Here is an 11,337-nt window from a genome sequence, read left to right on the forward strand (position 1 = left end):
GTATTGCTGGGGCTTTAAAACAAGAAATTCTATGATAATGTTGGTGTTGGTAGCATGGACCATTTCTTTTCTATTAAATGTGGTCTTAATATAGGGCCATTTTAGTATTTTTGTATGTATGTATGTATGTATGTATGTATGTGTGTGTCTGTGTGTATGCATATGGATGTGATTGTGCATGTATGTATGTATGCATGCATGTGAATATGCATTATGTATGTAAGTGTGCCTCCATGTATGTATGTGTGTGGTCGGGCTGGGGGCTCTCCATGGCGATCTCTGGCCTGGCTAGTTGTGTGGGTTCAGGTGAAGGAGAGAACTCCGGCCTCCGGCCGGCCGCCGGCTGCTGTTCCTTTCAGCCGCTCCTTTGTGCCCTGCTGCTTCAGTTGCTCAGGAGACTGACTAGCCAGTGAGGGGTGAGGGGAGCTTCTGGCAGTGATTTCAGGAGAGCAGATCTCTTCCCCAAGTGGCGGTGTTACAGCTCTTATGACAGCTCTCAGACAATGGGATAATTCATGCACACCTTTAATCCTTCTGAACATGATTTTTTTTTTAAAGATTTTATTTATTCATTTATTATATATGAGTACACTGTCGCTGTCTTCAGACACACCAGAAGAGGGCATCAGATCTCATTACAGATGGTTGTGAGCCACCATGTGATTGCTGGGAATCGAACTCAGGACCTCTGGAAGAGCAGTCGGGTGCTCTTAACCACTGAGCCATCTCTCCAGCCCCTGACCAGGATTCTTAAATACAGTTTCAGGATGGGTCAGTGTCTGACAGCAGGTACTTCCTATTGGTTTGGCTTGAGAGCTTGGGAAAACCTCATCTACATATTCGGGGGCGTGGTCCTGCTTCTATGACTGATCTGTCTTGAGCCTACATGAGGTTTCATCCTCTTCTGTGGAGGAGAGGCTTGGGGTGTTGCCCTACTTGACTGATCTGTCTACAGGGGGCTGTGAGGGGCTGTAGCTACGTGAGAGGGCCCTGATCACCTGGGAGACTGGGAATACACCTGCTGTTCCCAGGGATTCTACCTGTCTCGACTAGGAATCTCAGGATACCTTTCACATCCCACCACCCTACATGTATGTGAATGTGCATGTATGACGTATGCATGTGAGTGTGCGTGCATGCATGCATGTTAGTATGCATCTATGTATGTATAAATATGTTTGTATGTGAATGTGCAAGTGTGCATGCATATATGTGAATGTGCATGTTTGATGTATGTGAGTGTGCATGCATGTGAATGTGCATATATGTATGTTTGTATGTGAGTATGTTTGTATGTGGTATATGTGCACATGTATGCAGAAGCTACGGGAAGATGTCAGCTGTCCTGTTGGTGTATCACCCTTCACCTTGTTTCTTCACTACACCTGGATGGAGCCTGGTGGCCTTGAGGAAGCACAAATGAGACTCTTGTCTCTAACCTCACAACACGAGAGTCACCTGAGCATGTGGCCATGCTGGCTTTTTATGTGGGTGCTGGGGATTTGAACACAGGTTTTCATGCTTAAGATGCAAGCACTTTTAACCCACTGAGCCATCCGATCCCTCCAGCCTGTAACCCTCTTCTGGGACAGCAGAAGAGTGGTTAGGCCTAGTCTCAGCTCCAGAGTCAGAGTGCCTGGGGTCAAATTCAGCTCACATGCCAGGGTAACATTACCATCCCAGGTAATGTCTTCTTTCTGTGTGTCTTGGATAATGTGTTGAGCATGTGAGGGCTAATTTAATGTCACAGTAGACCTACAAGGTAAGTAGCATTCTACTTTATGGATGTGGACATGAAGTCAAAGATTCTCCTTCATCAGGCGGTGGCCCGGCTTCTCTTTGTCTTGTAAAGACTTGAATAAAAGACTAAGATCTTATCTAGTTTATTTGTATTCTTTTCTTAAATTAGCATACAAGTAGTGTGTCTCCATCATGACAATTTTATTCTTTCCACTGGGCCTTCCCTTCCAGGCCACTCCATCCCCTTCCCCTCTGGTCCTTCCTGTCCTCCTTTGGGCCCCCTTCTTCATAGCACCATTTCTACTTTTATGTCACATTGTTGTTTTTTGAAATTTACTTCACGTAATTATGTGTGTATGTGTGCATCTAAGTGTGGGCATGTGTCTGTGAGTGCAGGTGCCTGTGAAGGCCAGTGGTGGTGGATGCCCTGGGGACCGGTGTTACAGGTGGCTGTAATTGGTCTGGTGTGGATATTGGGAGCCAAACTGGTGTTTTCTACAATTGCACTCTCGCCCTCTGCAAGAGCAGCACGTGCTTCTGTCCACCACACCGTCTCTCCAGCTCCCATATCTAGGAGTTCTAGGTGTGGTGTGTTCTAGGTCTCTCTTACTCATTCGTATGCCTCTCTTTTTCTCAGTTCTTTTCTAGTATTGATACCTACACTCATACCGCCTCCGTCTATATACATAGCATAGAATACAGAGTCTTCGTGGGAAGAATGGCACCCGGTGTTCAGCATTCTCTCTGAAAGTCCGAGAAAACAAGACTGCTGTAAGAATGGACTGCTTGGCTGTCTCCCCACCCCTGGAGATAGGACTCCCTGTCTCCCAGCCTCTGGGATGGGGAGGGCCTAATTTGATAAGTGCCGGTTAAACCCCAGTGAGTTTTATGTGGTCCAGCTGTCTTCCTGCTTTCTTCTCGACTCCTGAGAATCCTTTTCTCTGTGTGCTCCCTCATTTCCGTGAGGCTCCACACTGCTGGGCAAGCTGGGGGCTCACAATGCTCGAGTCATGCTGCAATAGCACACGACTTACCCGACATATATCTTTGCTACTTTTAACTGTGTACTGTATCTTTAATACAAGAAGACCCCAGAGGCTGGGTCTGTAGCAGTGGCTGGGCACTCAAGTGAATGTAAAGGCCTGGGTTCAACCCCTCATCAACTGCAAAAATCCCGAAAGCGTTTGAAACAGTTAAGGGTTCAGATCCTGGCCTTGCTGCTTATGATGCGTACAAGCAGACAGCATGCATTATCTTCACCATTGTTAAGAAACGAGCAGGACTGGAGAGGCGGCGCACTGGTGAAGAGCGTGCACTGCTCTTGCAGAAGACCTGAGTTTGGGTCTTAACGTTAGTTCGCAACTGCCTGCAACCCCAGCTCCAGGACATCCGACTCCCTCTTCTGGCTGCCACAATGGGCATGCACATGCTCACACATCAATACAAACTTTTTAAAAATTGGAGGAGGTTTCAGCTAAAGGGGAAAGGCTTATGGTATAGTCAGACAAGGAATGCAGAGTCACCGAGCTAAGCTAAACCTGTACTAAGAACGGAAAGGAAGCACATGAGGTGTTCAGGGAAAACATCGGTGTATCCGATGGCAGACTTGGTATTGAGGTGACTTCCCAGTCTTAGGTGACAGTATGTGACGAGAGCTGTTAACATGACAGATGCCCACAGTGGTCACTGGAGATTTTGACATCTCCACTTTCTTGGAGTTCCAATGATTTATTTTGATGGCTCCTTTGGGTTGCTAGCCATTGGAGGGATTCATGTTTGATTTCATAGTTCCCGGGTGACAGAAGTCCTCAATAAACTTCCATGGATCTAGTAACACCTCTCATTACATTCTAGGGTTTTCTTTATGGCTGTCCTAGCTGGTTTTTGTCAGTTTGACATGAACTTAGATGTATCAGTGGAGAAAATGACTCCACAGATTGATTGCCTACAGGCAAGTCGGTGGGACACTTTCTTTCTTTCTTTTTTTTTTTTTCCTTTTCTTTTTTTCAGAGCTGGGGACAGAACCCAGGCCTTGTGCTTGCTACTACCACTGAGCTAAATCCCCAACCCCGACACTTTCTTTCTTTTTCTTTTCTTTTCTCCATCTTTATTAAATTGGGTATTTCTTATTTACATTTCAATTATTATTCCCTTTCCTGGTTTCCAGGCCAACATCCCCCTAACCCCTTCCCCTCCCCTTCTCTATGGGTGTTCCCCTCCCCATCCTCTCCCCATTACCACCCTCCCCCCAACAATCACATTCACTGGGGGTTCAGTCTTGGCAGGACCAAGGGCTTCCCCTTCCACTGGTGCTCTTACTAGGCTATTCATTGCTACCTATGAGGTTGGAGCCCAGGGTCAGTCCCTGTATAGTCGTTAGGTAGTGGCTTAGTCCCTGGAAGCTCTGGTTGGTTGGCATTGTTGTTCATATGGGGTCTTCAAGCTCTTCCAGTCCTTTCTCTGATTCCTTCAACGGGTGTCCTGTTCTCAGTTCAGTGGTTTGCTGCTGGCATTCGCCTATGTATTTGCCATATTCTGGCTGGGAACACTTTTCTTGATTAATCATCGATGTGAGAGGGCCCAGCTCACTTGTGGTCCACAGTGGTATAAGAAAGCAGAATGAGCAAGTTAGGATCCATGTCTTCTGCCTCAGTTCCTGCCTCCAGGAACCCTGAGTTTCTACCCTGACTTCCTTCAATGATGGAGTTGACCTGAGTGTAAACTGAAGTAAACCCTTGTCTCTGCACATTGCTTTTGGTTATGATGCTCATCACAGCAATAGAAAACGAGAGCATGGCTAATCGGCAGGTAACCATTTCAACCTTAATTGTCATACATGTATTAATTTGGAACAGGAGGTGGAAGCTTGCCAAAATATGGGCTACTTCTGGGCCCCCAGTCCCCATTGCCTTTTCTTTCTGCTCAGGGAGTTGATCCTGATGCAACTGTGTGAGTCACTGTCCCTCAGTGCTGCAGGATCTGGTGCACTTTTAATTGGGAGTTACTATAATCACGTTCCTCTCGTCACCCTCACAGCCTTCTCTAATTAGTTCTCAGGGGTCTCCCACTCCTGTGGTAAGCGAGCACGGTTGCTGCAGGGAGCTCTGGACGGGTGCCTGGGGAACCCCGAATAATTCTGATACAACTCGGCTTCTTTAAGTTTCTTTTCTAATTTGTTAAAACAATGTTGTCTTTGGATTGAGCCTGAGAGAAGAGGATTCCTTTGGGCATTGTTTCAAAGCTGGTTTGGATGCTGCCAAGTGCTTCTAGGCATTGCCAACTACTGTGTTCTGAATAAATAGTTTTGTTCCTGTTAGCAGAGAGGGGAGAAAGTGTCCGGTCGAGGTGCTCACAGCGAGCCTGTTGGGTGATGGGAGAAAGGAATAGGTGAAAAGGGAAACACTGAGCCTTGGCATTGTGGTTCATAGACTGCTCCTGCTTGCACAGACTTTGTGAGAAACTTGTCTTAGAGTGAATATGAGTTTTGCAGCTTTGGCCAATTGGGTTATAGCAAAATATTTTTAAAATAAACTTTATGTTTTAGAGCAGGTTTAGAGTCACAGCAACATTGACTCAAAGTATAGCATTCCGTGTGTCTACTTTTCTGCTGAATTCCCAGCTTCTCCTATTGGCACCTCACACCAGAGTCTAATAATACTGATGTCTCTTGATCGCTTCAAGTCTGCGATTTATACTCTGAATATTTTATGGGTTTTGTAAATGTATACTGAAAGATGCTTATGATTATATTGTCATGTGACAGTTTCACTGTTTAAAATCTTTTGGGTTCCACCTACTTAGCTGTTTTTTTGATCATTTTATATTCTCATAGAATATAAAGTTGCAGTTATAGAGTATGCGATGTTTGCAGGTTGATTTCTTGAATTATATTTAAAGGAACCCACAAATTTCTATTATGATTTTAAAACCACAGTAGAAAACACATATCTCATTGGCATATCTAGCCACACCTTACCTCTTTTTTTGATAACTGATTATACTACGTGAAATTAATTGCCTGGGTACCAAGCTCACCTTTGAGAAAGGAATGATAGAAGCTTGATTTTCAGTGTCTTTTAAAAATTGTTGGTTCATTTCATGTGTATTGATATTTTGCCTGCATGTATGTCTGTGTACCATGTGTGTGCCTGGGGCCCATCTCAGTCAGAAGAGGATGTCAGATCTCCTGGAACTGGAGTTGCAATCAACCTGTGGTACTGTGGGTACTGGGATGTGAACCAAGATCCCTGCAAGCACAGCCAGAGCACTCTCAGCTGCTGAGCTATCTTTCCAACCCAGTCTTTAGTAACAGAAGAGAAAGCATCTTGGGGACCAAGTTGGCCTCAGACCTGCTTTGTAGCAGATGACCTTGAACTTCTGATCCCCCTTCTCTCGATTCCTGAGTGTGGGACACAGGCACATGCCACCACACCCAGTTTTAATGGTCGTAGAGACTGCACCTGGGGCTCTGTGTATGGTAGGCAAGCACTCCATCCCATCTCCTTCAGTGCTGTTGACTACCGTTCTTTACCGTGATTCCAGTCAAAGTCCAGAATGAAAAGCACTTACTTGGAGGTTGGATTGCAGTGTGCTTACTGGATATCAAGGTAGATGTTAGAGTGTACATACTTACAAGTTTTGGTCTTGTCAGACAAGAAAGATGTAGAAATTTCAGTCAACATATAGTTTCATCAATGTTCACAAGAACAACATTCAACATGTGGGTCATGATCCCTTTCAGGGTCAAACAACCCTTTCACATGGGTTATCTAAGACCATCAGAAAATATAGATATTTGCCTTACAATTTATAATAGTAGCAAAATTACAGTTATAAGGCAGCAACAAAAATAATTTTATAGTTGGGGGTCACTACAACATGAGGGACTGTATTAAAAATCCCAGCATTAGGAAGGTTGAAAAGCATTGTTTTACTTCAAAACTTCTGTAAGGCAAAGGACACTATTAGGACAAAATGACAACCAACAGATTGGGAAAAGATCTTTACCAATCCTACATGTTAGAGGGCTAATACCCAAAATATACAAAGAACTCAAGAAGGTAGACTCCAGAGAGCCAAATAACCCTATTAAAAATGGGGTACAGAGCTAAACAAAATATTCTCTCCTCCATTGTTGGTAGGATTGCAAACTGATACAACCACTCTGGAAATCAGTCTGGAGGTTCCTCAGAAAATTGGACATATCACCACCTGAGGACCCAGCTATACCTCTCTTGTGCATATACACAAAAGATGTTCCAACATACAACAAAGACACATGCACTACTATGTTCATAGCAGCCTTAGTTATAATAGCCAGAAGTTGGAAAGAATCCAGATGCCCTTCAACAGAGGAATGGATACAGAAAATGTGGCACATCTACACAATGGAGTACTACTCAGCTATCAAAAACAATGACTTCATGAAATTCATAGGCAAATGGAATGAACTAGAAAATATCATCCTGAGTGAGGTAACCCAATCATAGAAAAACACACATGGTATGCACTCATTGATAAGTGGATATTAGATCAAAAGCTGGAACTACCCAAGATGCAATTCACAGACCACAGGAAGCTCAAGAAGAAGGATGACCAAAATGCGGATGCTCCCACTCCTTCTTAAAAGGGGAAAAATATCCATGGGGGGGGATATGGAAGCAAAGTTTAGAGCAGCGACTGAAGGAACGGCCATTCAGAGCCTGCCCCATGTGACCCATATATATACAGCCACCAAAAACTAGATAAGATTGATGAAGCTAAAAAATGCATGCGGAAAGGGACTGGATATAGATCTCTCCTGAGAGACACATCCAGAGCATGTCCAATACAGAGGTCAATGCTAGCAGCAAACCACCGAACTGAGAATAGGACCCCCTTGGGGGGAATTAGAGGAAGGATTGAAAGAGTTGAAGGATCTTGCAACCCCATAAGAACAACAATGCCAATCAACCAGAGCTTCCAGGGACTAAGCCACTAATGAAAGACTATACATGGACTGACCCAAGGCTCCAACTGCATATGTAGCAGAGAATAGCCTTTTTGTGGCAAAAGTGGAAGGGGAAGTCCTTGGTCCTGCCAAGGTTGGACCCCCAGTGCAGGGGGGATGGATGGGGGGGGGAAATACTAGTATGGGGGAGGGGGAGGGGATGGAGGTTTATGGACAGGAAACCGGGAAATGAAATAACATTTGAAATGTAAGTAAAGAAATATATCTAATAAAAAATAAAAAAGAGAAGCATTGTTTTAGATGAAGCAAACACATGTATATATTTTCATTACTTATAATTGTGATCTGTGAATTGTTATAAGTACCTCAAGAGACTTTAGTCTCTTTTAAATAGGAAATGTATTCCTATTGTAGCATAATACCACCTTGCAGTATAAATAAACATAATTTGTGAATATTTTATGTGTTTTGCAAATGTATACTGAAAGATGTTTATGATTATAGTGTCATGTGACATAATTTTGCTGTCACTATGATCACCATAATCATTAATGGCTATTCTTTTCTACCTTGGTGACTTTAAATTTAGAAGATCATGTTTTTACATATTTTATGTTTGTATTGCTAGAAATTTACTAGAGAAGGTAAAGAAAAACTACTGCATGACCATGTGTATCTTTGCTTAGATCAAAATGGCTATAGATGGGGTCCTACCAGAATTCCATCAAACGGTTATAGATTTGGGGTGTTAGAACTTTGGAGCGTGTTCCCACTGGATGAAGAGAACAGGTTCTTCAGGACATGTGGAATCCCAGGGAGGATATTAGCCTGCCAAGATTCTAGTTCTACCTAATTTTGCCTCTCTTTATATAATTTCTTTGGAGGTGGCAGGGCACTGGTCATTTCCTTTTGCCATACCAGATAGTAGGGAAAGATTGTTGTACTTTTTTGTCTCCTTGGCTGACGCATAGCTGACATGTTGCTAAGCAAAATAGAGTCCTTGTTTTTCTGAGACTCATTTGTGTGTGTGTGTGTGTGTGTGTGTGTGTGTGTGTGCGCGCGCGCACGTGTGCATGTGTGTATTTTTAACTCTTTCAGTATTTATGAGAATTTTAAGACCAGTTAAATGCCTATCCATCTTAATATCTTAATATTAAGATGGATTTTATTCTGAGAGAATAGAATTTGGGTAGTTCAATCTTTTTTGGATAGCACCCGAGTACATGAACATTTTTAAAAAATCTTACGTGTAGCTCTTAGTTTTTTTTTTTTTTTTTCTTTTTTTTTTCCGGAGCTGGGGACCGAACCCAGGGCCTTGCGCTCGCTAGGCAAGCACTCTACCACTGAGCTAAATCCCCAACCCTGCTCTTAGTTTTGTTATTGACAGAGATAATGTTACATTTGGTCTTATGAAGGAATTTTAATATTACATTAATATTCAGTCAAATTTTGAAATACAAAACATTTCAAACATGGTTAGGAGTTTATTCAAGCATACACTAGTGTGGCTGTGCCAGTCTTAGCAATTATTTATCAGGATTCAAATAATAAGTTTGTTAATTATTTGAATATTAGCTCCTGGTTAAACATTAGCAAGTAGTTTTCAATCTTGTGTTTTAGAAACTGTTTTTGGTTTTGAGGTCTAGGATCTTCTATTTTTAAATGAGATTACATAGTAAGAAACATGCCATTTTAAATAGCTTTTTTTATTTTGCAATACTTTTACATTTATATTAAATCATCAAAGACAATTCATTTTAGGCATACTGAAAAAGAGAATTGTATATGTAGTTAAAAATAAATCACTCTAAAATGATTCTATCTATCTATCTATCTATCTATCTATCTATCTATCTATCTATCATCTCCTTTTCACATACAGGCACACATTTTAAAGTGTTATAGTACTCTATAATTTTGATGATGGTCACAAGTATTGTGACACATAAGGACAATTTACATACAGGTAACATTCATGAACATGGATGACAGCTACAACACATAAACAAAAATAAAAATATGTTAAAACAACATGGTCACATTTAACTATTGAGGAGGGAAGGGTAATGTGAGATATATCTGGGCAGATGGTGGACCTTTGGGAAGAATTTTACTGTGGAAAGGAGTTGTGGGTGAATTTGGTCAGTTTAACTCACACAGGACAGAAGAGAATGTTAGAAATCCCTGGAATGGGAATTATGGACAGTTGGGAGCTGTTATTTGGGTTCTGGAACTGGACCTAAGGCCTGTGGGAGAGCAACTTAACCACTTTAACCACTAAGCCATCTCTCTATCCCCTAAAAATATACTTTTTTTTGGTTTTGTTTTTTTGAGACAGTATTTTTCCGTGTAGCCTTGGCTGTCCTAAAACTCACTTTGTAGACCAGGCTGGCCTTTAATTCAGAGATCTGCCTGCTTCTGCCTTTCAAGTGCTGGGATTAAAGGAAAGATATAATATGAGAGAGAGAAAGAGCGAGTGAGCGAGAGAGAGAGAGAGAGAGAGAGAGAGAGAGAGAGAGAGAGAGAATACTTTTAAAATTTTACATTGAGATAAAGAAAGTACTGAGGTGGTTATTCCCCATGTATTGCATTTGAATGCTGAATGTGCTGCTTCTGGGATATAATTTACTCCCTGTCTCTTCTTTTGGGGAGGGGAGAGAGTGACTGAGGATCTGGAGGATCAATCTTTATAGTCACATCCCCTGAAAAGCCGTGTACTGTTTCACCTGACCCAGGAACCCGGTGTAGTTGAGTCTAGGTATTTCCGTCTGCAGTACCAGTGGCGTTTATCAAATACTAAGTATGTCTCTGTCGGAGAGCACAAACGAAAACGAAACCAAAGCAAAAGGACAGAGGTAAATGGTAAGCCTTCCTTAGCAAGATGGAAAGCCAAGTGATAAGCAACTCACCACAGGGCAAGATGGATCCACATGAGACCCTGAGAATGTTAGTGCTGATTGACAGGGATGTTCTTCTGCATCATTGTCTTTGGCAACTGGAGGAGCTCCCAGTTGGGAGACTTCAATTTAGGCCAAGACAGAAATCATGACTTCGATTCTATGATAAAACTACAGTAGTAGGTGCTCATGATGGCCTATGGTCTTACAAGCAATAGTTTTGACAAGGATTGTAGTAGGAAGGATGAGTACCATCCTGTGGAGGAAGCCTCAGTTAAGCAGTGGTTGGTCACATCTTAACATTCATACCACTATTGTACTGGTGGGTGCATCTTGTTTGGTCAGTATTGCAGCATGGAGGATTCTACTGGATAATAATGGCTGTGCTGGCTGATTTCTTCATCAGCTCGACATAGGCTAGGGTCACTTGGGAAGAGAGAACATCAATTGAGAAAATGCCCCTGGCCAGACTCGCCTGTGGATAATTCTGTGGGACATTTTCTTAATTAGTTTTGATGTGGCCCAGTCCACTGTGGTATTGCTACCCCTGTGTGGGTGGCTCTGGGGTTATATATGAAAGCAGACATACAAGCCATGGGGAACGAACCAGGAAGCAGCATTCGGTGGCCTCTTTTTCAGTTCCTGCCTTGAGTTTCTGCCCTAACTTCCCTTCATGGTGGACAATAAGCTGTATGTTGAAATAAACTCTCAAATTCTTTTGGTCACAGTATGATAGAAATCATAACTAAG

This window comes from Rattus rattus, chromosome 12, assembly GCF_011064425.1.
Source record: "Rattus rattus isolate New Zealand chromosome 12, Rrattus_CSIRO_v1, whole genome shotgun sequence".
NCBI classification, from domain to species: domain Eukaryota; kingdom Metazoa; phylum Chordata; class Mammalia; order Rodentia; family Muridae; genus Rattus; species Rattus rattus.